The sequence below is a fragment of the Rhipicephalus microplus genome, chromosome 5, assembly GCF_043290135.1.
Source record: "Rhipicephalus microplus isolate Deutch F79 chromosome 5, USDA_Rmic, whole genome shotgun sequence".
In the NCBI taxonomy this organism is placed as follows: Eukaryota; Metazoa; Arthropoda; class Arachnida; order Ixodida; family Ixodidae; genus Rhipicephalus; species Rhipicephalus microplus.
Window position 1 is genome coordinate 163266969 of NC_134704.1, and position 26478 is coordinate 163293446.

General features: G+C 45.5%; 15 non-coding genes across 15 annotated transcripts; all 15 read right to left on the minus strand.

Annotated features, from left to right (window-relative positions):
• Positions 1-1145: 1145 nt before the first annotated feature.
• Positions 1146-1217, minus strand: TRNAW-CCA (transfer RNA tryptophan (anticodon CCA)). Its single transcript has one exon. It is a non-coding gene; the product is annotated as a tRNA-Trp (tRNA).
• A 2896-nt stretch (positions 1218-4113) lies between these two features.
• On the minus strand, positions 4114-4185 carry TRNAW-CCA (transfer RNA tryptophan (anticodon CCA)). Its single transcript has one exon. It is a non-coding gene; the product is annotated as a tRNA-Trp (tRNA).
• A 1839-nt stretch (positions 4186-6024) lies between these two features.
• Positions 6025-6096, minus strand: TRNAC-GCA (transfer RNA cysteine (anticodon GCA)). Its single transcript has one exon. It is a non-coding gene; the product is annotated as a tRNA-Cys (tRNA).
• A 779-nt stretch (positions 6097-6875) lies between these two features.
• TRNAW-CCA (transfer RNA tryptophan (anticodon CCA)) lies at positions 6876-6947 on the minus strand. The gene has a single exon. It is a non-coding gene; the product is annotated as a tRNA-Trp (tRNA).
• A 2695-nt stretch (positions 6948-9642) lies between these two features.
• Positions 9643-9714, minus strand: TRNAW-CCA (transfer RNA tryptophan (anticodon CCA)). Its single transcript has one exon. It is a non-coding gene; the product is annotated as a tRNA-Trp (tRNA).
• Positions 9715-17514: 7800 nt separating this feature from the next.
• Positions 17515-17586, minus strand: TRNAW-CCA (transfer RNA tryptophan (anticodon CCA)). Its single transcript has one exon. It is a non-coding gene; the product is annotated as a tRNA-Trp (tRNA).
• A 567-nt stretch (positions 17587-18153) lies between these two features.
• Positions 18154-18225, minus strand: TRNAW-CCA (transfer RNA tryptophan (anticodon CCA)). Its single transcript has one exon. It is a non-coding gene; the product is annotated as a tRNA-Trp (tRNA).
• Positions 18226-18579: 354 nt separating this feature from the next.
• On the minus strand, positions 18580-18651 carry TRNAW-CCA (transfer RNA tryptophan (anticodon CCA)). The gene has a single exon. It is a non-coding gene; the product is annotated as a tRNA-Trp (tRNA).
• A 2694-nt stretch (positions 18652-21345) lies between these two features.
• TRNAW-CCA (transfer RNA tryptophan (anticodon CCA)) lies at positions 21346-21417 on the minus strand. The gene has a single exon. It is a non-coding gene; the product is annotated as a tRNA-Trp (tRNA).
• A 355-nt stretch (positions 21418-21772) lies between these two features.
• On the minus strand, positions 21773-21844 carry TRNAW-CCA (transfer RNA tryptophan (anticodon CCA)). Its single transcript has one exon. It is a non-coding gene; the product is annotated as a tRNA-Trp (tRNA).
• A 1628-nt stretch (positions 21845-23472) lies between these two features.
• On the minus strand, positions 23473-23544 carry TRNAW-CCA (transfer RNA tryptophan (anticodon CCA)). Its single transcript has one exon. It is a non-coding gene; the product is annotated as a tRNA-Trp (tRNA).
• Positions 23545-24326: 782 nt separating this feature from the next.
• On the minus strand, positions 24327-24398 carry TRNAW-CCA (transfer RNA tryptophan (anticodon CCA)). Its single transcript has one exon. It is a non-coding gene; the product is annotated as a tRNA-Trp (tRNA).
• Positions 24399-24539: 141 nt separating this feature from the next.
• Positions 24540-24611, minus strand: TRNAL-CAA (transfer RNA leucine (anticodon CAA)). The gene has a single exon. It is a non-coding gene; the product is annotated as a tRNA-Leu (tRNA).
• A 992-nt stretch (positions 24612-25603) lies between these two features.
• TRNAW-CCA (transfer RNA tryptophan (anticodon CCA)) lies at positions 25604-25675 on the minus strand. Its single transcript has one exon. It is a non-coding gene; the product is annotated as a tRNA-Trp (tRNA).
• A 141-nt stretch (positions 25676-25816) lies between these two features.
• On the minus strand, positions 25817-25888 carry TRNAL-CAA (transfer RNA leucine (anticodon CAA)). Its single transcript has one exon. It is a non-coding gene; the product is annotated as a tRNA-Leu (tRNA).
• Positions 25889-26478: the final 590 nt, after the last annotated feature.

Below are 26478 nucleotides of genomic sequence, written 5' to 3' on the forward strand. Positions count from 1 at the left end.
TATGGCACAGGTAAAGGGACAAGTCATTGTAGACAGACAAATAGGTAGGTACACAGATAGATGAAAATAGTGAAAAAAAGAACTTGGCGCGGACGTGATTCGACCACGAGACCTTCTGATCTTGAGTCAGACGTGCTACCGTGTCGCCACCGAGTCCACTTAGTGTAGCCGTTCGCACACACGTGGTAGCTTGTTTTGCTTGGCCTTATGTCGGTGAAGCACAGGTAAAGAGACAAGTCATTGTAGAATGACAAATAAGTAGATAGACAGATAAAAATTACAAAAAAGAGAATTTGACCCAGACGTGATTCGAACATGCATCCTTCTCATCTGGAGTCAGACGTGGTGACGTTGCGCAACCGAGTCCGCCTATAGGGTAGCCCTTCGCACACACGCGGTAGCATGTTTTGCTCGGCCTTCTGTCGAAGAAGCACAGGTAAAGAGACAAGTCATTGTAGACAGACAAATAAGTAGATAGACAGATAGATGAAAATAATAAAAAAAGAACTTAACACGGACGTGATTCCAACACGCGGACTTCTGATCTGGAGTCAGACGTTCTACCGTGTCACCATCAAGTCCACTTAGGGTAGCCGTTCGCACACACGCCGTAGCATGTTTTGCTCGGCCTTCTGTTGATGAAGAACAGGTGAAGTGACAAGTCATTAGACAGACAAATATGTAGGTAGACAGATAGATGAAAATAGTGAAAAAGAGAACTTGACGCGGACGTGATTCGACCACGAGACCTTCTGATCTGGAGTCAGACGTGCTACCGTGTCACCACCGAGTCCACTTAGTGTAGCTGTTCGCACACACGTGGTAGCATGTTTTGCTTGGCCTTCTGTCGGTGAAGCACAGGTAAAGAGACAAGTCATTGTAGAATGACACATAAGTAGATAGACAGATAAAAATTACAAAAAAGAGAATTTGACCCAGACGTGATTCGAACATGCAACCTTCTGTTCTGGAGTATGACGCGCTAAAGTTGCGCCACCGAGTCCGCTTAGGGTAGCCATTCGCCCACACGCGGTAGCATGTTTTGCTCGTCCTTCTGTCGATGAAGCACAGGTAAAGAGACAAGTTATTGTAGACCGACAAATAAGTAGATAGGCAGATCGTTGAAAATAATAAAAAAGAGAATTTGACCCAGACGTGATTCGAACACGCAACCTTCTGATCTGGAGTCAGACGCGCTACCGTTGCGCCACCGAGTCCGTTTAGGGTAGCCATTCACACACACGCGGTAGCATGTTTTGCACGGCCTTCAGTCGAGGAAGCACAGGTAAAGACACAAGTCATTGTAGAATGACGAATAAGTAGATAGACAGGTAGGGGAAAATAATAAAAGAAAGAATTTCAGCCACACGTGATTCGAACACGCAACCTTCTGAACTGGAGTCTGACGCGCTACCGTTGCGCCTCAGAGTCCGCTTAGGGTAGCCGTTCGCACACACGTGTTAGCATGTTTTGCTTGGCCTGCTGTCGATGAAGCACAGGTAAATAGACAAGTCATTGTAGACAGACAAAGGAGTAGATAGACAGATAGATGAAAATAATAAAAGAGAATTTGACCAAAACGTGATTCGAACACAAAACCTTCTGATCTGGAGTCAGACGTGGTACCGTTGCGCCACCAAGTCCGCTTATAGGGTTGCCCTTCGCACACACGCGGTAGCATGTTTTGCTCGGCCTTCTGTCGATGAAGCACAGGTGAAGAGACAAGTCATTGTAGAATGACGAAGAAGTAGATAGACAGATGAAAATAATAAAAAAAGAAATTAACACGGACGTGATTCGAACACGCGAACTTCTGATCTGGAGTCAGACGTGCTACTTTGTCGCCACCGAGTCCACTTAGCGCAGCCGTTCGCAAACACGCAGTAGCATGTTTTGCTCGGCTTTCTGTCGATGAAGCACAGGTAAAGAGACAAGTCATTGTAGAATGACGAAGAAGTAGATAGACAGATGAAAATAATAAAAAAAGAAATTCACACGGACGTGATTCGAACACGCGAACTTCTGACCTGGAGTCAGACGTGCTACTGTGTCGCCACCGAGTCCACTTAGCGCAGCCGTTCGCACACACGCGTTAGCATGTTTTGCTCGGCCTTCTGTCGATGAAGCACAGGTAAAGAGACAAGTCATTGTAGAATGACGAAGAAGTAGATAGACAGATGAAAATAATAAAAAAAGAAATTAACACGGACGTGATTCGAACACGCGAACTTCTGATCTGGAGTCAGACGTGCTACTGTGTCGCCACCGAGTACACTTAGCGCAGCCGTTCGCACACACGAGGTAGCATGGTTTGCTCGGCCTTCTGTCGATGAAGCACAGGTAAAGAGACAAGTCATTGTAAAATGACGAATAAGTAGATAGACAGATAAAAATAACAAAAAAGAGAATTTGACCCGCACATGATTCGAACACGCAACCTTCTGATCTGGAGTATGACGCGCTAAAGTTGCGCAACCGAGTTCCCTTAGGGTAGCCGTCCGCACACACGTGGTAGCATGTTTTGCTCGGCCTTCTGTCGATGAAGCACAGGTAAAGAGACAAGCCATTGTAGACAGACAAATAAGTATATAGACAGATAGTTGAAAATAATAAAAGAAAGAATTTCATCCAGACGTGATTCGAACACGCTACCTTCTGATCTGGAGTCTGACGCGCTACTGTTGCGCTTCAGAATCTGCTTAGGGTAGCCGTTCGCACACACGTGGTAGCATGTTTTGCTTGGCCTTCATTCGGTGAAGCACAGGTAAAGAGACAAGTCATTGTAGACAGACAAAAGAGTAGATAGACAGATAGATGAAAATAATAAAAAAGAGAATTTGACCCGCACGCGGTTCGAACACGCCAGCTTCTGATCTGGAGTCGGATGCGCTACCAGTTCGCCAACGAGTCCGCTTAGGGTAGCCGTTACACAAACGTGGTAGCATGTTTTGCCTGGCCTTCTGTCGATGAAGCACAGCTAAAGAGACAAGTCATTGTAGACAGACAAATAAGTAGATAGACAGATAGATGAAAATAATAAAAAAGAGAACTTGACCCGGACGTGATTCGAACACGCAAAATTCTGATATGGAGTCAGACGTGCTACCGTGTCGCCACCGAGTCCACTTAGTGTAGCCGTTTTCAGACACGCGGTAGCATGTTTTGCTCGGCCTTGTGTCGATATGGCACAGGTAAAGGGACAAGTCATTGTAGACAGACAAATAGGTAGGTACACAGATAGATGAAAATAGTGAAAAAAAGAACTTGGCGCGGACGTGATTCGACCACGAGACCTTCTGATCTTGAGTCAGACGTGCTACCGTGTCGCCACCGAGTCCACTTAGTGTTGCCGTTCGCACACACGTGGTAGCTTGTTTTGCTTGGCCTTATGTCGGTGAAGCACAGGTAAAGAGCAAGTCATTGTAGAATGACAAATAAGTAGATAGACAGATAAAAATTACAAAAAAGAGAATTTGACCCAGACGTGATTGGAACATGCATCCTTCTCATCTGGAGTCAGACGTGGTGACGTTGCGCAACCGAGTCCGCCTATAGGGTAGCCCTTCACACACACGCGGTAGCATGTTTTGCACGGCCTTCAGTCGAGGAAGCACAGGTAAAGAGACAAGTCATTGTGAACAGACAATTAAGTAGATAGACAGGTAGTGGAAAATAATAAAAGAAAGAATTTCACCCACACGTGATTCGAACACGCAACCTTCTGAACTGGAGTCTGACGCGCTACCGTTGCGCCTCAGAGTCCGCTTAGGGTAGCCATTCGCACACACGTGTTAGCATGTTTTGCTTGGCCTGCTGTCGATGAAGCACAGGTAAATAGACAAGTCATTGTAGACAGACAAAGGAGTAGATAGACAGATAGATGAAAATAATAAAAGAGAATTTGACTTGGACGTGATTCGAACACTTAACTTCTGATCTGGAGTCAGACGTGCTACCGTTGCGCCACCGAGTCCGCTTAGGGTAGCCGTTCGCACACACGCGGTAGCATGTTTTGCTCGGCCTTCTGTCGATGAAGCACAGGTAAAGAGACAAGTCATTGTAGACAGACAAATAGGTAGATAGACAGATAGATGAAAATAATAAAAGAGAATTTGACTTGGACGTGATTCGAACACTTAACCTTCTGATCTGGAGTCAGACGTGCTACCGTTGCGCCACCGAGTCCGCTTAGGGTAGCCGTTCGCACACACGCGGTAGCATGTTTTGCTCGGCCTTCTGTCGATGAAGCACAGGTAAAGAGACAAGTCATTGTAGACAGACAAATAGGTAGATAGACAGATAGATGAAAATAATAAAAAAAGAAATTCACACGGACGTGATTCGAACACGCGAACTTCTGATCTGGAGTCAGACGTGCTACTGTGTCGCCACCGAGTCCACTTAGCGCAGCCGTTCGCACACACGCGTTAGCATGTTTTGCTCGGCCTTCTGTCGATGAAGCACAGGTAAAGAGACAAGTCATTGTAGAATGACAAATAAGTAGATAGATAGATAAAAATAACAAAAAAGAGAATTTGACCCGTACATGATTCGAACACGCAACCTTCTGATCTGGAATATGACGCGCTAAAGTTGCGCCACCGAGTCCGCTTAGGGTAGCCGTCCACACACACGTGGTAGCACGTTTTGCTCGGCCTTCTGTCGATGAAGCACAGGTGAAGAGACAAGTCATTGTAGACAGACAAATAAGTAGATAGACAGATAGATGAAAATAATAAAGAAGAGAACTTGACCCGGACGTGGTTCGAACACGCAACCTTCTGATATGGAGTCAGACGTGCTACCGTGTCACCAGCGAGTCCACTTAGTGTAGCCGTTTTCACATACGCGGTAGCATGTTTTGCATGGCCTTCTGTCGACGAAGCAAAGGTAAAGAGACAAGTCATTGTAGAATGACAAATAGGTAGATAAACAGATAGATGACATTCATAAAAAGAGAATTTGACCCGGACGTGATTAGAACATGCAACCTTCTGATCTGGAGTCAGACGCGCTAAAGTTGCACCACCGAGTCCGCTTAAGGTAGCCGTTCGCACACACGCGGTAGCATGTTTTGCTCGGCCTTCTGTCGATGAAGCACAGGTAAAGAGACAAGTCATTGTAGAATGACGAAGAAGTAGATAGACAGATGAAAATAATAAAAAAAGAAATTAACACGGACGTGATTCGAACACGCGAACTTCTGATCTGGAGTCAGACGTGCTACTGTGTCGCCACCGAGTCCACTTAGCGCAGCCGTTCGCACACACGCGGTAGCATGTTTTGCTCGGCCTTCTGTCGATGAAGCACAGGTAAAGAGACAAGTCATTGTAGAATTACGAATAAGTAGATAGACAGATAGATAAAAATAATAAAAAGAGAATTTGACCCAAACGTGATTCGAACACACAACCTTCTAATTTGGAGCCAGACGAGGTACCGTTGCGCCACCAAGTCCGCTTGTAGGGTTGCCCTTCGCACACACGCGGTAGAATGTTTTGCTCGGCCTTCTGTCGATGAAGCACAGGTGAAGAGACAAGTCATTGTAGACAGACAAATAAGTAGATAGACAGATAGATGAAAATAATAAAGAAGAGAACTTGACCCGGACGTGGTTCGAACACGCAACCTTCTGATATGGAGTCAGACGTGCTACCGTGTCACCAGCGAGTCCACTTAGTGTAGCCGTTTTCACATACGCGGTAGCATGTTTTGCATGGCCTTCTGTCGACGAAGCAAAGGTAAAGAGACAAGTCATTGTAGAATGACAAATAGGTAGATAAACAGATAGATGACATTCATAAAAAGAGAATTTGACCCGGACGTGATTAGAACATGCAACCTTCTGATCTGGAGTCAGACGCGCTAAAGTTGCACCACCGAGTCCGCTTAAGGTAGCCGTTCGCACACACGCGGTAGCATGTTTTGCTCGGCCTTCTGTCGATGAAACACAGGTAAAGAGACAAGTCATTGTAGAGAGACAAATAGATAGACAGATAGATGAAAATAATAAAAAAGAGAATTTGACCCGAACGTGATTCGAACACGCAACCTTCTGATGTGCAGTCAGACGCGCTACCGTTGCGCCACCGAGTCCGCTTAGGGTAGCCGTTCGCACACACGTGTTAGCATGTTTTGCTTGGCCTGCTGTTGATGAAGCACAGGTAAAGAGACAAGTCATTGTAGACAGACAAATCGGTAGATAGACAGATAGATGAAAATAATAAAAAAAGAAATTAACACGGACATGATTCGAACACGCGAACTTCTGATCTGGAGTCAGACGTGCTACTGTGTCGCCACCGAGTCCACTTAGCGCAGCCGTTCGCACACACGCAGTAGCATGGTTTGCTCGGCCTTCTGTCGATGAAGCACAGGTAAAAAGACAAGTCATTGTAGAATGACGAAGAAGTAGATAGACAGATAAAAATAACAAAAAAGAGAATTCGACCCGCACATGGTTCGAACACGCAAGCTTCTGATTTGGAGTATGACGCGCTAAAGTTGCGCCACCGAGTCCGCTTAGGGTAGCCGTCCGCACACACGTGGTAGCATGTTTTGCTCGGCCTTCTGTCGATGAAGCACAGCTAAAGAGACAAGTCATTGTAGACAGACAAATAAGTAGATAGACAGATAGATGAAAATAATAAAGAAGAGAACTTGACCCGGACGTAGTTCGAACACGCAACCTTCTGATATGGAGTCAGACGTGCTATCGTGTCGCCATCAAGTCCGCTTAGGGTAGCCGTTCGCACACACGCGGTAGCATGTTTTGCTCGGCCTTCTGTCTATGAAGCACAGGTAAAGAGACAAGTTATTGTAGACCGACAAATAAGTAGATGGACAGATAGTTGAAAATCATAAAGAAGAGAATTTGACCCACACGTGATTCGAACACGCAACCTTCTGATCTGGAGTCAGACGCGCTACCGTTGCGCCACCGAGTCCGCTTAGGGTAGCCGTTTGCACAAAAGTGGTAGCATGTTTTGCTCGGCCTTCTGTCGATGAATCCCAAATAAAGGGACAAGTCATTGTAGACAGACAAATAAGTAGATATTCAGATTGATGAAAATAATAAAAAAGAGAACTTGACCCAGGCGTGATTGGAACACGCAACCTTCTGATATGGAGTCCGACGTGCTACCGTGTCGCCACCGAGTCCACTTAGTGTAGCCGTTTTCAGACGCGCGGTAGCATGTTTTGCTCGGCCTTGTGTCGATGAAGCACAGCTAAAGGGACAAGTCATTGTAGACAGATAAATAGGTAGGTAGACAGATAGATGAAAATAGTGAAAAAGAGAACTTGGCGCGGACGTGATTCGACCACGAGACCTTCTGATCTGGAGTCAGACGTGCTACCGTGTCGCCACCGAGTCCACTTAGTGTAGCCGTTCGCACACACGTGGTAGCTTGTTTTGCTTGGCCTTCTGTCGGTGAAGCACAGATAAAGAGACAAGTCATTGTAGAATGACAAATAAGTAGATAGACAGATAAAAATTACAAAAAAGAGAATTTGACCCAGACGTGATTCGAACATGCATCCTTCTCATCTGGAGTCAGACGTGGTGACGTTGCGCAACCGAGTCTGCCTATAGGGTAGCCCTTCGCACACACGCGGTAGCATGTTTTGCGCGGCCTTCTGTCGATGAAGCACAGGTAAAGAGACAAGTCATTGTAGACAGACGAATAAGTAGATAGACAGATAGATGAAAATAATAAAAAAAGAACTTAACATGGACGTGACTCGAACACGCGAACTTCTGATCTGGAGTCAGACGTTCTACCGTGTCGCCATCAAGTCCACTTAGGGTAGCCGTTCGCACACACGCCGTAGCATGTTTTGCTCGGCCTTCAGTCGATGAAGCACAGGTGAAGAGACAAGTCATTGTAGACAGACAAATAAGTAGGTAGACAGATAGATGAAAATAGTGAAAAAGAGAACTTGACGCGGACGTGATTAGAACATGCAACCTTCTGATCTGGAGTCAGACGTGCTAAAGTTGCACCACCGAGTCCGCTTAAGGTAGCCGTTCGCACACACGTGTTAGCATGTTTTGCTTGGCCTGCTGTCGATGAAGCACAGGTAAAAAGACAAGTCATTGTAGACAGACAAATCGGTAGATAGACAGATAGATGAAAATATTAAAAAAAGAAATTAACACGGACGTGATTCGAACACGCGAACTTCTGATCTGGAGTCAGACGTGCTACTGTGTCGCCACCGAGTCCACTTAGCGCAGCCGTTCGCACACACGCAGTAGCATGTTTTGCTCGGCCTTCTGTCGATGAAGCACAGGTAAATAGACAAGTCATTGCAGAATGACGAAGAAGTAGATAGACAGATGAAAATAATAAAAAAAGAAATTAACACGGACGTGATTCGAACACGCGAACTTCTGATCTGGAGTCAGACGTGCTACTGTGTCGCCAACGTGTCCACTTAGCGCAGCCGTTCGCACACACGCAGTAGCATGTTTTGCTCGGCTTTCTGTATATGAAGCACAGGTAAAGAGACAAGTCATTGTAGAATGACGAAGAAGTAGATAGACAGATGAAAATAATAAAAAAAGAAATTAACACGGACGTGATTCGAACACGCGAACTTCTGATCTGGAGTCAGACGTGTTACTGTGTCGCCACCGAGTCCACTTAGCGCAGCCGTTCGCACACACGTGGTAGCATGGTTTGCTCGACCTTCTGTCAATGAAGCACAGGTAAAGAGACAAGCCATTGTAGACAGACAAATAAGTATATATAAAGATAGTTGAAAATAATAAAAGAAAGAATTTCATCCAGACGTGATTCGAACACTCTACCTTCTAATCTGGAGTCTGACGCGCTACTGTTGCGCTTCAGAATCTGCTAAGGGTAGCCGTTCGCGCACACGTGGTAGCATGTTTTGCTTGGCCTTCATTCGGTGAAGCACAGGTAAGGAGACAAGTCATTGTAGACAGACAAAAGAGTAGATAGACAGATAGATGAAAATAATAAAAAAGAGAATTTGACCCGCACGCGGTTCGAACACGCCAGCGTCTGATCTGGAGTCGGACGCGCTACCAGTTCGCCACCAAGTCTGCTTAGGGTAGCCGTTACACACACGTGGTAGCATGTTTTGCCTGGCCTTCTGTCGATGAAGCACAGGTAAAGAGACAAGTCATTGTAGAATTACGAATAAATAGATAGACAGATAGATAAAAATAACAAAAAGAGAATTTGACCCAAACGTGATTCGAACACACAACCTTCTAATGTGGAGTCAGACGAGGTACCGTTGCGCCACCAAGTCCGCTTATAGGGTTGCCCTTCGCACACACGCGGTAGAATGTTTTGCTCGGCCTTCTGTTGATGAAGCACAGGTGAAGAGACAAGTCATTGTAGACAGACAAATAAGTAGATAGACAGATAGATGAAAATAATAAAGAAGAGAACTTGACCCGGACGTGGTTCGAACACGCAGCATTCTGATATGGAGTCAGACGTGCTACCGTGTCACCAGCGAGTCCACTTAGTGTAGCCGTTTTCACATACGCGGTAGCATGTTTTGCATGGCCTTCTGTCGACGAAGCAAAGGTAAAGAGACAAGTCATTGTAGAATGACAAATAGGTAGATAAACAGATAGATGAAATTCATAAAAAGAGAATTTGACCCGAACGTGATTCCAACACGCAACCTTCTGATGTGGAGTCAGACGCGCTACCGTTGCGCCACCGAGTCCGCTTAGGGTAGCCGTTCGCACACACGTGTTAGCATGTTTTGCTTGGCCTGCTGTTGATGAAGCACAGGTAAAGAGACAAGTCATTGTAGACAGACAAATCGGTAGATAGACAGATAGATGAAAATAATAAAAAAAGAAATTAACACGGACGTGATTCGAACACGCGAACTTCTGATCTGGAGTCAGACGTGCTACTGTGTCGCCACCGAGTCCACTTAGCGCAGCCGTTCGCACACACGCAGTAGCATGTTTTGCTCGGCCTTCTGTCGGTGAAGCACAGGTAAAAAGACAAGTCATTGTAGAATGACGAGAGAAGTAGATAGACAGATAAAAATAACAAAAAAGAGAATTCGACCCGCACATGGTTCGAACACGCAAGCTTCTGATCTGGAGTATCACGCGCTAAAGTTGCGCCACCGAGTCCGCTTAGGGTAGCCGTCCGCACACACGTGGTAGCATGTTTTGCTCGGCCTTCTGTCGATGAAGCACAGCTAAAGAGACAAGTCATTGTAGACAGACAGATAAGTAGATAGACAGATAGTTGAAAATAATAAAAAAGAGGATTTGACCCAGACGCGATTCGAACACGCAACCTTCAGATCTGGTGTCAGACGTGCTACCGTGGCGCCACCGAGTCCGCTTAGGGTAGCCGTTCGCACACACGCGGTAGCATGGTTTGCTCGGCCTTCTGTCAATGAAGCACAGGTAAAGAGACAAGCCATTGTAGAATGACGAATAAGCAGATAGACAGATAAAAATAACAAAAAGGAGAATTTGACCCGCACACGATTTGAACACGCAACCTTCTGATCTGGAGTATGACGCGCTAAAGTTGCGCCACCGAGTCCGCTTAGGGTGGCCGTTCGCACACATGCGGTAGCAGTTTTGCACGGCCTTCTGTCGACGAAGCACAGGTAAAGAACAAGTCATTGTAGACGGACAAATAGGTAGATAGATAGATGAAAATAACAAAAAGAGAATTTTACACGGACGTGATTAGAACACGCAACTTCTGATCTGGAGTCAGACGTGCTAAGGTTTCGCCACCGAGTCCGCTTAGGGTAGCCGTTCGCACACACGCGGTAGCATGTTTTGTTCGGCCTTCTGTCGATGAAGCACAGGTAAAGGGACAACTCATTGCAGACAGACAAATAAGTAGATAGACTGATAGATGAAAATAATAAAAAGAGAATTTGACCCGGACGTGATTAGAACACGCAACCTTCTGATCTGGAGTCAGACGTGCTAAAGTTACGCCAGCGAGTCCGCTTAGGGTAGCCGTTCGCACAAACGTGGTAGCATGTTTTGCACGGCCTTATGTCGATGAAGCACAGGTAAAGAGACAAGTCATTGTACGCAGACAAATAAGCGGACAGACAGATAGATGAAAATAATAAAAAGAGAATTTGACCCAGACGTGATTAGAACACGCAACCTTCTGATCGGGAGTCAGACGCGCTACAGTTGCGCCACCGAGTGCGCTTTGGGCAGACGTTCGCACACACGTGGTAGCATGTTTTGCACGGCCTTCTGTCGATGAAGCACAGGTAAAGAGACAAGTCATCGTGGACAGACAAATAAGTAGATAGATAGATTAAAATAATAGAAAAGAGAACTTGACCCGGATGTGATTCGAACACGCAACTTTCTGATCTGGAGTTAGACGTGCTACCGTGTCGCCACCGAGTCCACTTATAGTAGCCATTTGCACACACGCGGTAGCATGTTTTGCTCCCCCTTCTGTCGATGAAGCACAGGTAAAAAGACAATTCATTGTAGACAGACAAATAGGTACATAGACAGATAGATGAAAATAATCAAAAAGCGAATTTGACCCGGACGTGATTCAAACTCGCAACCTTCTGATATGGAGTCAGACGTGCTACCGTGTCGCCACCGAGTCCACTTAGAGTAGCCGTTTTCAGACACGCGGTAGCATGTTTTGCTCGGCCTTCTGTCGATGAAGCACAGGTAAAGAGACAAGTCATTGTAGAATGACAAATAAGTAGATAGACACATAGATAAAAACATTAAAAAGAAAATTTAACACGGAAGTGATTAGAACACGCAACCTTCTGATCTGGAGTCAGACGTGCTACCGGTTCGCTACAGAGTCCGCTTAGGGTAGCCGTTCGCACACACGCGGTAGCATGTTTTGCTCGGCCTTCTGTCGATGAAGCAAATGTAAAGAGACAAGTCATTGTAGACAGACAAATAAGTAGATAAACAGATAGTTGAAAAAAATAAAAGAAACAATTTCACCCAGACGTGATTCAAACACGCTACCTTCTGATCTGGAGTCAGACGTGCTAAAGTTGCGCCACCAAGTCCGCTTAGGGTAGCCGTTACACACACGTGGTAGCATGTTTTGCCTGGCCTTCTGTCGATGAAGCACAGCTAAAGAGACAAGTCATTGTAGACAGACAAATAAGTAGATAGACAGATAGATCAAAATAATAAAAAAAAGAACTCTACCCGGACGTGATTCGAACACGCTACCTTCTGATATGGAGTCAGACGTGCTACCGTGTCGCCGCCGAGTCCACTTAGTGTAGCCGTTTTCAGACACGCGGTAGCATGTTTTGCTCGGCCTTCTGTCGATGAAGCACAGGTAAAGAGACAAGTCATTGTAGAATGACAAATAAGTAGATAGACACATAGATAAAAATAATAAAAAGAAAATTTTACACGGAAGTGATTAGAACACGCAACCTTCTGATCTGGAGTCAGACGTGCTACCGGTTCGCTACAGAGTCCACTTAGTGTAGCCGTTCGCACACACGTGGTAGCATGTTTTGCTTGGCCTTTTGTCGGTGAAGCACAGGTAAAGAGACAAGTCATTGTAGAATGACAAATAAGTAGATAGACAGATAAAATTACAAAAAAGAGAATTTAACCCAGACGTGATTCGAACATGCATCCTTCTCATCTGGAGTCAGACGTTCTACCGTGTCGCCATCAAGTCCCTTAGGGTAGCCGTTCGCACACACGCCGTAGCATGTTTTGCTCGGCCTTCTGTCCATGAAGCACAGGTGAACAGACAAGTCATTGTAGACAGACAAATAGGTAGATAGACAGATAGATCAAAATAATAAAAAAGAGAACTTGACCCTGACGTGATTCGAACACGCAACCTTCTGATATGGAGTCAGACGAGCTACCGTGTCGCCACCGAGTCCACTTAGTGTAGCCGTTTTCATATACGCGGTAGCATGTTTTGCACGGCCTTCTGTCGACGAAGCAAAGGTAAAGGGACAAGTCATTGTAGAAGGACAAATAAGTAGATAAACAGATAGATGAAATTCATAAAAAGAGAATTTGACCCGGACGTGATTAGAACACGCAACCTTCTGATCTGGAGTCAGACCTGCTAAAGTTGCACCACCGAGTCCGCTTAAGGTAGCCGTTCGCACACACGCGGTAGCATGTTTTGCTCGGCCTTCTGTCGATGAAACACAGGTAAAAAGACAAGACATTGTAGACAGACAAATCAGTAGATAGACAGATAGTTGAAAATAATAAAAAAGAGAATTTTACCCGGACGTGATTCGAACACGCAACCTTCTGATCTGGAGTCAGACGCGCTACCGGTTCGCCACAGAGTCCGCTTAGGGTTCCCGTCCGCACACACGTTGTAGATTGTTTTGGTCGGCCTTCTATCGATGAAGCAAAAGTAAAGAGACAAGTCATTGTAGACAGACAGATAAGTATATAGACAGATAGATAAAAATATTAAAAAGAAAATTTTACACGGAAGTGATTAGAACACGCAACCTTCTGATCTGGAGTCAGACGTGCTAAAGTTGCGCCACCGAGTCCGCTTAGGGTAGCCGTTCGCACACACGCGGTAGCATGTTTTGCTCGGCCTTCTGTCGATGAAGCAAAGGTAAAGAGACAAGTCATTGTAGACAGACAAATAAGTAGATAGACAAATAGTTGAAAATAATAAAAGAAACAATTTCACCCAGACGTGATTCAAACACGCTACCTTCTGATCTGGAGTCTGACGCGCTACGGTTGCGCCTCAGAATCTGCTTAGGGTAGCCGTTACACACACGTGGTAGTATGTTTTGCCTGGCCTTCTGTCGATGAAGCACAGCTAAAGAGACAAGTCATTGTAGACAGACAAATAAGTAGATAGACAGATAGATCAAAATAATAAAAAAGAGAACTTGACCCGGACGTGATTCGAACACGCAACCTTCTGATATGGAGTCAGACGTGCTACCGTGTCGCCACCGAGTCCACTTAGTGTAGCCGTTTTCAGACACGCGGTAGCATGTTTTGCTCGGCCTTGTGTCGATGAAGCACAGGTAAAGCGACAAGTCATTGTAGACAGACAAATAAGTAGGTAGACAGATAGATGAAAATAGTAAAAACAGAGATTTTGACCCGGAAGTGATTCGAACACGCAACCTTCTGATCTTGAGTCAGACGTGCTACCGTTTCGCCATCAAGTCCACTTAGTGTAGCCGTTCGCACACACCCCGTAGCATGTTTTGCTCGGCCTTCTGTCGATGAAGCACAGGTAAAGAGACAAGTCATTGTAGAATGACAAATAAGTAGATAGACACATAGATAAAAATATTAAAAAGAGAATTTTACACGGAAGTGATTAGAACACGCAACCTTCTGATCTGGAGTCAGACGTGCTACCGTTGCGCCACCGAGTCCGCTTAGGGTAGCCGTTCGCACACACGCGGTAGCATGTTTTGCACGGCCTTCTGTCGATGAAGCACAGGTAAAGAGACAAGTCATCGTGGACAGACAAATAAGTAGATAGATAGATTAAAATAATAGAAAAGAGAACTTGACCCGGATGTGCTTCGAACACGCAACTTTCTGATCTAGAGTTAGACGTGCTACCGTGTCGCCACCGAGTCCACTTATAGTAGCCATTCGCACACACGCGGTAGCATGTTTTGCTCGCCCTTCTGTCGATGAAGCACAGGTAAAAAGACAATTCATTGTAGACAGACAAATAGGTACATAGACAGATAGATGAAAATAATCAAAAAGCGAATTTGACCCGGACGTGATTCAAACTCGCAACCTTCTGATCTGGAGTCAGACGTGCTACCGTGTCGCCACCGAGTCCACTTAGTGTAGCCGTTTTCAGACACGCGGTAGCATGTTTTGCTCGGCCTTCTGTCGATGAAGCACAGGTAAAGAGACAAGTCATTGTAGAATGACAAATAAGTAGATAGACACATAGATAAAAATAATAAAAAGAAAATTTTACACGGAAGTGATTAGAACACGCAACCTTCTGATCTGGAGTCAGACGTGCTACCGGTTCGCTACAGAGTCCGCTTAGGGTAGCCGTTCGCACACACGCGGTAGCATGTTTTGCTCGGCCTTCTGTCGGTGAAGCACAGGTAAAGAGACAAGTCATTGTAGACAGACAAATAAGTAGATAAACAGATAGTTGAAAATAATAAAAGAAACAATTTCACCCAGACGTGATTCAAACACGCAACCTTCTGATCTGGAGTCTGACGCGCTACGGTTGCGCCTCAGAATCTGCTTAGGGTAGCAGTTACACACACGTGGTAGCATGTTTTGCCTGGCCTTCTGTCGATGAAGCGCAGCTAAAGAGACAAGTCATTGTAGACAGACAAATAAGTAGATAGACAGATAGTTGAAAATAATAAAAGAAACAATTTCACCCAGACGTGATTCGAACACGCTACCTTCTGATTTGGAGTCAGACGTGCTAAAGTTGCGCCACCGAGTCCGCTTAGGGTAGCCGTTACACACACGTGGTAGCATGTTTTGCCTGGCCTTCTGTCGATGAAGCACAGCTAAAGAGACAAGTCATTGTAGACAGACAAATAAGTAGATAGACAGATAGATCAAAATAATAAAAAAAAGAACTCTACCCGGACGTGATTCGAACACGCTACCTTCTGATATGGAGTCAGACGTGCTACCGTGTCGCCGCCGAGTCCACTTAGTGTAGCCGTTTTCAGACACGCGGTAGCATGTTTTGCTCGGCCTTGTGTCGATGAAGCACAGGTAAAGGGACATGTCATTGTAGACAGACAAATAAGTAGGTAGACAGATAGATGAAAATTGTGAAAAAGAGAACTTGACACGGACGTGATTCGACAACGAGACCTTCTGATCTGGAGTCAGACGTGCTACCGTGTCGCCACCGAGTCCACTTAGTGTAGCCGTTCGCACACACGTGGTAGCATGTTTTGCTTGGCCTTTTGTCGGTGAAGCACAGGTAAAGAGACAAGTCATTGTAGAATGACAAATAAGTAGATAGACAGATAAAAATTACAAAAAAGAGAATTTAACCCAGACGTGATTCGAACATGCATCCTTCTCATCTGGAGTCAGACGTTCTACCGTGTCGCCATCAAGTCCACTTAGGGTAGCCGTTCGCACACACGCCGTAGCATGTTTTGCTCGGCCTTCTGTCCATGAAGCACAGGTGAACAGACAAGTCATTGTAGACAGACAAATAGGTAGATAGACAGATAGATCAAAATAATAAAAAAGAGAACTTGACCCTGACGTGATTCGAACACGCAACCTTCTGATATGGAGTCAGACGAGCTACCGTGTCGCCACCGAGTCCACTTAGTGTAGCCGTTTTCATATACGCGGTAGCATGTTTTGCCTGGCCTTCTGTCGATGAAGCACAGCTAAAGAGACAAGTCATTGTAGACAGACAAATAAGTGGATAGACAGATAGACCAAAATAATAAAAAAGAGAACTTGACCCGGACGTGATTCGAACACGCAACCTTCTGATATGGAGTCAGACGTGCTACCGTGTCGCCACCGAGTCCACTTAGTGTAGCCGTTTTCAGACACGTGGTAGCATGTTTTGCTCGGCCTTGTGTCGATGAAGCACAGGTAAAGCGACAAGTCATCGTAGACAGACAAATAAGTAGGTAGACAGATAGATGAAAATATTAAAAACAGAGAATTTGACCCGGAAGTGATTCGAACACGCAACCTTCTGATCTGGAGTCAGACGTGCTACCGTTTCGCCATCAAGTACACTTAGTGGAGCCGTTCGCACACACCCCGTAGCATGTTTTGCTCGGCCTTCTGTCGATGAAGCACAGGTAAAGAGACAAGTCATTGTAGAATGACAAATAAGTAGATAGACACATAGATAAAAAAATTAAAAAGAAAATTTTACACGGAAGTGATTAGAACACGCAACCTTCTGATCTGGAGTCAGACGTGCTACCGTTGCGCCACCGAGTCCGCTTATGGTAGCCGTTCGCACACACGAGGTAGCATGTTTTGCTCGACCTTCTGTCGATGAAGCAAATGTAAAGAGACAAGTCATTGTAGACAGACAAATAAGTAGATAAACAGATAGTTGAAATTGATAAAAGAAACAATTTCACCCAGACGTGATTCAAACACGCTACCTTCTGATCTGGAGTCTGACGCGCTACGGTTGCGCCTCAGAATCTGCTTAGGGTAGCCGTTTTACACACGTGGTAGCATGTTTTGCCTGGCCTTCTGTCGATGAAGCACAGCTAAAGAGACAAGTCATTGTAGACAGACAAATAAGTAGATAGACAGATAGTTGAAAATAATAAAAGAAACAATTTCAACCAGACGTGATTCGAACACGCTACCTTCTGATCTGCAGTCAGACGTGCTAAAGTTGCGCCACCGAGTCCGCTTAGGGAAGCCGTTCGCACACACGCGGTAGCATGTTTTGCTCGGCCTTCTGTCGATGAAGCACAGGTAAAGAGACAAGTTATTGTAGACCGACAAATAAGAAAATAGACAGATAGATGAAAATAATCAAAAAGCGAATTTGACCCGGACGTGATTCGAACACGCAACCTTCTGATCTGGAGTCAGACGCGCTACCGTTGCGCCACCGAGTCCGCTTGGGGTAGCCTTTCGCACAAACGTGGTAGCATGTTTTTCTCGGCCTTCTGTCGATGAATCCCAAATAAAGGGACAAGTCATTGTAGACAGACAAATAATTAGATATTCAGATAGATGAAAATATTAAAAAGAAAATTTGACCCAAAAGTGATTCGAACACACAACCTTCGGATCTGGAGTCAGGCGTGGTACCGTTGCGCCACCAAGTCCGCTTATAGGGTTGCCCTTCGCACACACGCGGTAGCATGTTTTGCTCGGCCTTGTATTGATAAAGCACAGGTAAAGGGACAAGTCATTGTAGACAGACAATCAAGTAGATAAACAGATAGTTGAAAATAATAAAAAAAATTATTTGACCCAGACGTGATTCGAACACGCAACCATGTGATCTGGAGTCAGATGTGCTACCGTATCGCCACCGACTACACTCAGTGTAAGCGTTCGCACCCACGCGGCAGCATGTTTTGCTCGGCCTTCTGTCGATGAAGCACAGGTAAAGAGACAAGTCATTGTAGACAGACAAATAAGTAGATAGACAGATGAAAATAATAAAAAAGAAAATTTGACCCGAACGTGATTCGAACACGCAACCTTCTGATCTGGAGTCAGACGCGCTACCGTTGCGCCACCGAGTCCGTTAAGGGTAGCCAATCACACACACGCGGTAGCAAGTTTTGAACGGCCTTCAGTCGGGGAAGCACAGGTAAAGAGACAAGTCATTGTAGATTGACAAATAAGTAGATAGACAGATAGTGGAAAATAATAAAAGAAAGAATTTTACCCAGACGTGATTCGAACACGCAACATTCTGAACTGGAGTCTGACGCGCTACCATTGCGCCTCAGAGTCCGGATAGGGTAGCCGTTCGCACACGCGTGTTAGCATGTTTTGCTTGGCCTGCTGTCGATGAAGCACAGGTAAATAGACAAGTCATTGTAGACAGACAAAAAAGTAGATTGACAGATAGATGAAAATAATAAAAGAGAATTTGACTTGGACGTGATTCGAACACTTAACCTTCTGATCTGGAGTCAGACGCGCTACCGGTGCGCCACCCAGTCCGCTTAGGGTAGCCGTTCGCACACACGCAGTAGCATGTTTTGCTCGGCCTTCTGCCGATGAAGCACAGGTAAATAGACAAGTCATTGTACACAGACAAATAGGTAGATAGACAGATAGATGAAAATAATAAAAAAAAGAAATTAACACGGACGTGATTCGAACACGCGAACTTCTGATCCGGAGTCAGACGTGCTACTGTGTCGCCACCGAGTCCACTTAGCGCAGCCGTTCGCACCCACGCGGTAGCATGTTTTGCTCGGCCTTCTGTCGATGAAGCTCAGGTAAAGAGACAAGTCATTGTAGAATGACTAATAAGTAGATAGACGGATAAAAATAACAAAAAAGAGAATTTGACCCGCACATGATTCGAACACGCAACCTTCTGATCTGGAGTATGAAGCGCTAAAGTTGCGCCACCGAGTCCGCTTAGGGTAGCCGTTCGCACACACGCAGTAGCATGTTTTGCTCGGCCTTCTGCCGATGAAGCACAGGTAAATAGACAAGTCATTGTACACAGACAAATAGGTAGATAGACAGATAGATGAAAATAACAAAAAGAGAATTTGACACGGACGTGATTAGAACACGCAACCTTCTGATCTGGAGTCAGACGCACTGCAGTTGCGCCACCGAGTGCGCTTTGGGCAGACGTTCGCACACACGTGGTAGCATGTTTTGCTCGGCCTTCTGTCGATGAAGCAAAGGTAAAGAGACAAGTCATTGTAGACAGACGAATAAGTAGATAGACAGATAGTTGAAAAAAATAAAAGAAACATTTTCACCCAGACGTGATTCAAACACGCTACCTTCTGATCTGGAGTCTGACGCGCTACGGTTGCGCCTCAGAATCTGCTTAGGGTAGCCGTTACACACACGTGGTAGCATGTTTTGCCTGGCCTTCTGTCGATGAAGCACAGGTAAAGAGACAAGTCATTGTAGACAGACAAAAGAGTAGATCGACAGATAAATGAAAATAATAAAAAGGAGTATTTGACTTGGACGTGATTCGAACACTTAACCTTCTGATCTGGAGTCAGACGTGCTACTGTGTCGCCACCGAGTCCACTTAGCGCAGCCGTTCACACACACGCGGTAGCATGTTTTGCTCGGCCTTCTGTCGATGAAGCACAGGTAAAGAGACAAGTCATTGTAGAATGACGAATGAGTAGATAGACAGATAAAATTAACAAAAAAGAGAATTTGACCCGCACATGGTTCGAACACGCAACCTTCTGATCTGGAGTATGACGCGCTAAAGTTGCGCCACCGAGTCCGCTTAGGGTAGCCGTTCGCACACGCGCGGTAGCATGTTTTGCTCGGCCTTCTGTCGATGAAGCACAGGTAAAGAGACAAGTCATTGTAGACAGACAAATAAGTAGATAGAGAGATAGTTGAAAATAATAAAAAGAGGATTTGAACCAGACGCGATTCGAACACGCAACCTTCAGATCTGGAGTCAGACGCGCTCCCGTTGCGCCACCGAGTCCGCTTAGGGTAGCCGTGCGCACAAACGTGGTAGCGTGTTTTGCTCGGCCTTCTGTCGATGAATCCCAAGTAAAGGGACAAGTCATTGAGGACAGACAAATACGTAGATATCCAGATAGATAAAAATAATAAAAAGAGAACTTGACCCGGTTGTGATTCAAACATGCAACTTTCTGATCTTGAGCCAGACGTGGTACCGTTGCACCACCAAGTCCGCTTATAGGGTTGCCCTTCGCACACACGCGGTAGCATGTTTTGCTCGGCCTTCTGTCGATGAAGCACAGGTGAAGAGACAAGTCATTGTGGACAGACACATAAGTAGATAGACACATAGATGAAAATAATAAAGAAGGGAACTTGACCCGGGCGTGGTTCGAACATGCAACCTTCTGATATGGAGTCAGACGTGCTACCGTGTCGCCACCGAGTCCACTTAGTGTAGCCGTTTTCATATACGCGGTAGCATGTTTTGCACGGCCTTCTGTCGACGGAGCAAAGGTAAAGGGACAAGTCATTGCAGAAGGACAAATAAGTAGATAAACAGATAGATGAAATTCATAAAAAGAGAATTTTACCCGGCCGTGATTAGAACACGCAACCTTCTGATCTGGAGTCAGACGGGCTAAAGTTGCACCACCGAGTCCGCTTAAGGTAGCCGTTCGCACACACGCGGTAGCATGTTTTGCTCGGCCTTCTGTCGATGAAGCACAGCTTAAGAGACAAGTCATTGTAGACCGACAGATAGGTAGATAGACAGATAGATGAAAATATTAAAAAAAGAAATTAACACGGACGTGATTCGAACACGCGAACTTCTGATCTGGAGTCAGACGTGCTACTGTGTCGCCACCGAGTCCACTTAGCGCAGCCGTTCGCACACACGCGGTAGCATGTTTTGCTCGGCCTTCTGTCGGTGAAGCACAGATAAAGAGACAAGTCATTGTAGAATGACGAATAAGTAGATAGACAGATAAAAATAACAAAAAAGAGAATTTGACCCGCACATGGTTCGAACACGCAACCTTCTGATCTGGGGTATGACGCGCTAAAGTTGCGCCACCGAGTCCACTTAGGGTAGCCATTCGCACACACGCGGTAGCATGTTTTGCTCGGCCTTCTGTCGATGAAGCACAGGCAAAGAGACAAGTCATTGTAGACAGACAAATAAGTAGATAGACAGATAGTTGAAAATAATAAGAAAGAGGATTTGACCCAGACGCGATTCGAACACGCAACCTTCAGATCTGGAGTCAGACGCGCTACCGTTGCGCCACCGAGTCCGCTTAGGGTAGCCGTTCGCACAAACGTGGTAGCATGTTTTGCTCGGCCTTCTGTCGATGAATCCTATGTAAAGGGACAAGTCATTGTAGATAGACAAATGACTAGATATCCAGATAGATAAAAATATTAAAAAGAGAATTTGACCCAAACGTGATTCAAACACACAACGTTCTGATCTGGAGTCCGACGTGGTACCGTTGCGCCACCGAGTCCACTTAGCGCAGCCGTTCGCACACACGCGGTAGCATGTTTTGCTCGGCCTTCTATCGATGAAGCACAGGTAAAGAGACAAGTTATTGTAGACAGACAAATAAGTAGATAGACAGATGGTTGAAAATAATAAAAAAGAGGATTTGACCCAGACGCGATTCGAACACGCAACCTTCAGATCTGGAGTCAGACGCGCTACCGTTGCGCCACCGAGTCCGCTTAAGGTAGCCGGTCGCACACACGCGGTAGCATGTTTTGCTCGGCCTTCTGTCGATGAAGCACAGCTTAAGAGACAACTCATTGTGGACAGACAAATAAGTAGATATCCAGATAGATAAAATTAATAAAAAGAGAACTTGACCCGGTTGTGATTCGAACATGCAACTTTCTGATCTGGAGTCAGACGTGCTACCGGGTCGCCACCGAGTCCACTTATAGTAGCCATTCACACACACGCGGTAGCATGTTTTGCTCGGCCTTCTGTCGATGAAGCACAGGTAAAGAGACAAGTCATTGTAGAATGACGAATAAGTAGATAGACGAATAAAAATAACAAAAAAGAGAATTTTACCCGCACATGATTCGAACACGCAACTTTCTGATCTGGAGTATGACGCGCTAAAGTTGCACCACCGAGTCCGCTTAGGGTAGCCGTCCGCACAAACGTGGTAGCATGTTTTGCTCGGCCTTCTGTCGATGAAGCACAGGTAAAGAGACAAGTCATTGTAGACAGACAAATAAGTAGGTAGACAGATAGATGAAAATATTAAAAAAGAGAATGTTACCCGGACGTGATTCGAACATGCAACCTTCTGATCTGGAGTCAGACGCGCTACCGGTTCGCCACAGAGTCCGCTTAGGGTTGCCGTTCGCACACACGTTGTAGAATGTTTTGGTCGGCTTTCTATCGATGAAGCAAAAGTAAAGAGACAAGTCATTGTAGACAGACAGATAAGTATATAGACAGATAGATAAAAATATTAAAAAGAAAATTTTACACGGAAGTGATTAGAACACGCAACCTTCTGATCTGGAGTCAGACGTGCTAAAGTTGCGCCACCGAGTCCGCTTAGGGTAGCCGTTCGCACACACGTGGTAGCATGTTTTGCTCGGCCTTCTGTCGATGAAGCACAGGTAAAGAGACAAGTTATTGTAGACCGACAAATAAGTAAATAGACAGATAGTTGAAAATAATAAAAAGAGAATTTGACCCAGACGTGATTCGAACACGCAACCTTCTGATCTGAAGTCAGACGCGCTACCGTTGCGCCACCGAGTCCGCTTGGGGTAGCCTTTCGCACAAACGTGGTAGCATGTTTTGCTCGGCCTTCTGTCGATGAATCCCAAATAAAGGGACAAGTCATTGTAGACAGACAAATAATTAGATATTCAGATAGATGAAAATAATAAAAAAGTTATTTGACCCAGACGTGATTCGAACACGCAACCATGTGATCTGGAGTCAGATGTGCTACCGTATCGCCACCGACTCCACTCAGTGTAGGCGTTCGCACCCACGCGGCAGCATGTTTTGCTCGGCCTTCTGTCGATGAAGCACAGGTAAAGAGACAAGTCATTGTAGACAGACAAATAAGTAGATAGACAGATGAAAATAATACAAAAGAGAATTTGACGCGGACGTCATTCGAAGGCGCAACTTTCTGATCTGGTGTCAGACGCGCTACCGGTTCGCCACAGAGTCCGCTCAGGGTTGGCGTTCGCACACACCTGGTAGAATGTTTTGATCGGCCTTCTATCGATGAAGCAAAGGTAAAGAGAGAAGTCATTGTAGACAGACAAATAAGTAGGTAGACCGATAGATGAAAATAATAAAAAATAAAATTTGACCCGAACGTGATTCGAACACGCAACCTTCTGATCTGGAGTCAGACGCGCTACCGTTGCGCCACCGAGTCCGTTTAGGGTAGCCAATCACACACACGCGGTAGCAAGTTTTGAACGGCCTTCAGTCGGGGAAGCACAGGTAAAGAGACAAGTCATTGTTAGACAGACAAATAGGTAGATAGACAGATAGTGGAAAATAATAAAAGAAAGAATTTCACCCAGACGTGATTCGAACACGCAACCTTCTGAACTGGAGTCAGACGCGCTACCGGTGCGCCACCCAGTCCGCTTAGGGTAGCCGTTCGCACACACGCAGTAGCATGTTTTGCTCGGCCTTCTGCCGATGAAGCACAGGTAAATAGACAAGTCATTGTACACAGACAAATAGGTAGATAGACAGATAGATGAAAATAATAAAAAAAAAGAAATTAACACTGACGTGATTCGAACACGCGAACTTCTGATCTAGAGTCAGACGTGCTACTGTGTCACCACCGAGTCCACTTAGCGCAGCCGTTCGCACCCACGCGGTAGCTTGTTTTGCTCGGCCTTCTGTCGATGAAGCTCAGGTAAGGAGACAAGTCATTATAGAATGACGAATAAGTAGATAGACGGATAAAAATAACAAAAAAGAGAATTTGACCCGCACATGATTCGAACACGCAACCTTCTGATCTGGAGTATGACGCGCTAAAGTTGCGCCACCGAGTCCGCTTAGGGTAGCCGTCCGCACACACGTGGTAGCATGTTTTGCTCGGCCTTCTGTCGATAAAGCACAGGTAAAGAGACAAGTTACTGTAGACAGACAAATAAGTATATAGACAGATGGTTGAAAATAATAAAAAAGAGGATTTGACCCAGACGCGATTCGAACACGCAACCTTCAGATCTGGAGTCAGACGCGCTACCGTTGCGCCACCGAGTCCGCTTGGGGTAGCTGTTCGCACAAACGTGGTAGCATGTTTTGCTCGGCCTTCTGTCGATGAATCCCAAGTAAAGGGACAAGTGATTGTAGACAGACAAATAAGTAGATATCCAGATAGATAAAAATAATAAAAAGAGAATTTGACCCAAACGTGATTCGAACACACAACCTTCTGATCTTGAGTCAGACGTGGTACCGTTGCACCACCAAGTCCGCTTATAGGGTTGCCCTTCGCACACACGCGGTAGCATGTTTTGCTCGGCCTTCTGTCGATGAAGCACAGGTGAAGAGACAAGTCATTGTAGACAGACAAATAAGTAAATAGACACATAGATGAAAATAATAAAGAAGGGAACTTGACCCGGACGTGGTTCGAACACGCAACCTTCTGATATGGAGTCAGACGTGCTACCGTGTCGCCACCGAGTCCACTTAGTGTAGCCGTTTTCATATACGCGGTAGCATGTTTTGCACGGCCTTCTGTCGACGGAGCAAAGGTAAAGGGACAAGTCATTGCAGAAGGACAAATAAGTAAATAAACAGATAGATGAAATTCATAAAAAGAGAATTTCACCCGGCCGTGATTAGAACACGCAACCTTCTGATCTGGAGTCAGACGGGCTAAAGTTGCACCACCGAGTCCGCTTAAGGTAGCCGTTCGCACAAACGCGGTAGCATGTTTTGCTCGGCCTTCTGTCGATGAAGCACAGCTTAAGAGACAAGTCATTGTAGACCGACAGATAGGTAGATAGACAGATAGATGAAAATATTAAAAAAAAATTAACATGGATGTGATTCGAACACGCGAACTTCTGATCTGGAGTCAGACGTGCTACTGTGTCGCCACCGAGTCCACTTAGCGCAGCCGTTCGCACACACGCGGTAGCATGTTTTGCTCGGCCTTCTGTCGATGAAGCACAGGTAAAGAGACAAGTCATTGTAGAATGACGAATAAGTAGATAGACAGATAAAAATAACAAAAAAGAGAATTTGACCCGCACATGGTTCGAACACGCAACCTTCTGATCTGGGGTATGACGCGCTAAAGTTGCGCCACCGAGTCCACTTAGGGTAGCCGTTCGCACACACGCGGTAGCATGTTTTGCTCGGCCTTCTATCGATGAAGCACAGGTAGAGAGACAATTTATTGTAGACAGACAAATAAGTAAATAGACAGATGGTTGAAAATAATAAAAAAGAGGATTTGACCCAGACGCGATTCGAACACGCAACCTTCAGATCTGGAGTCAGACGCGCTACCGTTGCGCCACCGAGTCCGCTTGGGGTAGCCGTTCGCACAAACGTGGTAGCATGTTTTGCTCGGCCTTCTGTCGATGAATCCCAAGTAAAGGGACAAGTCATTGTAGACAGACAAATAAGTAGATATCCAGATAGATAAAAATAATAAAAAGAGAATTTGACCCAAACGTGATTCGAACACACAACCTTCTGATCTTGAGTCAGACGTGGTACCGTTGCACCACCAAGTCCGCTTATAGGGTTGCCCTTCGCACACACGCGGTAGCATGTTTTGCTCGGCCTTCTGTCGATGAAGCACAGGTGAAGAGACAAGTCATTTTAGACAGACAAATAAGTAGATAGACACATAGATGAAAATAATAAAGAAGGGAACTTGACCCGGACGTGGTTCGAACACGCAACCTTCTAATATGGAGTCAGACGTGCTACCGTGTCGCCACCGAGTCCACTTAGTGTAGCTGTTTTCATATACGCGGTAGCATGTTTTGCACGGCCTTCTGTCGACGGAGCAAAGGTAAAGGGACAAGTCATTGCAGAAGGACAAATAAGTAGATAAACAGATAGATGAAATTCATAAAAAGAGAATTTCACCCGGCCGTGATTACAACACGCAACCTTCTGATCTGGAGTCAGACGGGCTAAAGTTGCACCACCGAGTCCGCTTAAGGTAGCCGTTCGCACACACGCGGTAGCATGTTTTGCTCGGCCTTCTGTCGATGAAGCACAGCTTAAGAGACAAGTCATTGTAGACCGACAGATAGGTAGATAGACAGATAGATGAAAATATTAAAAAAAGAAATTAACACGGACGTGATTCGAA